Source organism: Emiliania huxleyi (genome assembly GCF_000372725.1).
Source record: "Emiliania huxleyi CCMP1516 unplaced genomic scaffold EMIHUscaffold_282, whole genome shotgun sequence".
Taxonomy (NCBI): Eukaryota; Haptophyta; order Isochrysidales; family Noelaerhabdaceae; genus Emiliania; species Emiliania huxleyi.
In genome coordinates this window covers 131,660-132,888 of record NW_005199913.1, presented here as the reverse complement: position 1 = coordinate 132,888, position 1,229 = coordinate 131,660, and positions in this window count along the sequence as shown.

The window sequence follows — 1,229 nt, the reverse complement described above, 5'->3', positions numbered from 1 at the left end:
ACACGTCATCGAGGGCGGTAAGGTAGAGGCCGAGGCGGTGCTGGCACGCCGAGAGGAAGGTATCGGAGGGGATGATGGAGCGAGGCACGGTGGCGTCGGGCAGGCGGAGCAGCCAAGCTCCCGAGCCCACCTGCGAGTGGCTGATGAGGGAGGTGGCCTCCCGGTGCGGCACGGTGGCGCCGGCGTTTTGTGAATCGAAGGAATCGCACGCGTCCTTGGCGTCCAGCCACGCGTCGCGTTGTTGACGACAGCCGACAGCGAGTGCTGTGAGAGGCACGAGGAAGATGTGCCGTCGGCGTCACCCAACAGGGCGGCGAGGGGCGGAAGCTGGAAGCCGCGCTTGAGGTGCGGGTGGTAGGCGGAGCGTGTGGTGCCGTCGACCCAGTGACGAACCTGTTCGTCGAGGGCGGCGTGGCGGGTGCGTACATCGGCGAGGGCGGAGTCGATGACGCCGTGGGCGGCGACGAGAGCGGTGGCGGTGGCGGTGTTTGGGGGGGTAAGGGACATCTCCCCGAGCGCAGGGTAGACCCTGGCGCACGCCCTCTGGGAGGTGACGGCAGAGGCGAGGAAGCTGGGGAATCGGCGGCGAGCGTAGTCGGACATGCCAATGCCGCCATTCTTGCCCGTCTGCTTCGCGCGGGGGGCGGCGCTCTGTCGCCAGGGCTGCGGCCGAAGTCAAGGATGAGGGCGGCGGCGTTGCCGGTCGCCTCATCGGCGAAGGCGGCGGCGCCCTCGGTCTGGGTTGGGGGCATCGTGCGCATCCAGTGGTTTGTTTGGGATCGAGCAGGCGCAGAGGCGAACGAGCTGCAGCTGGAGCAGTCGGGCGTGCCTAACGCGGCCCGAGTCCCTCATCCTGACAATGTAGGAGAGCGGCTTCTCGAGCTTGGCCCGTGCCCCCGGTTTTATATAACGTCCGGGTCTTTTTTTTCTTGCGCCCGCGGTTGTAACGGTCCGGGGCAACGTCCGCTCTCTTTTTGCCTGGGTTTTTTCTTCTTTTAGGACGGCTGCATCTACTCGAGTACCCAGTCCTTTCCGTCGGGTTCGCCGTCTTCGGTGCGGGCTCTCTCGGCTACGGGACCGGCCCCAGCTTCGGCTGAGGGCTAACAAGTCTTCGGCCGATGGAGGCGGCGCTCCGCCTGCCTTAACCCTTCTCCGGCCCCGCTCACCGCGGACGGGCGGGCCGCGCTGATCGTGGTCGACGTGCAAACTGGTGGTGGAGTCTGAGCCCC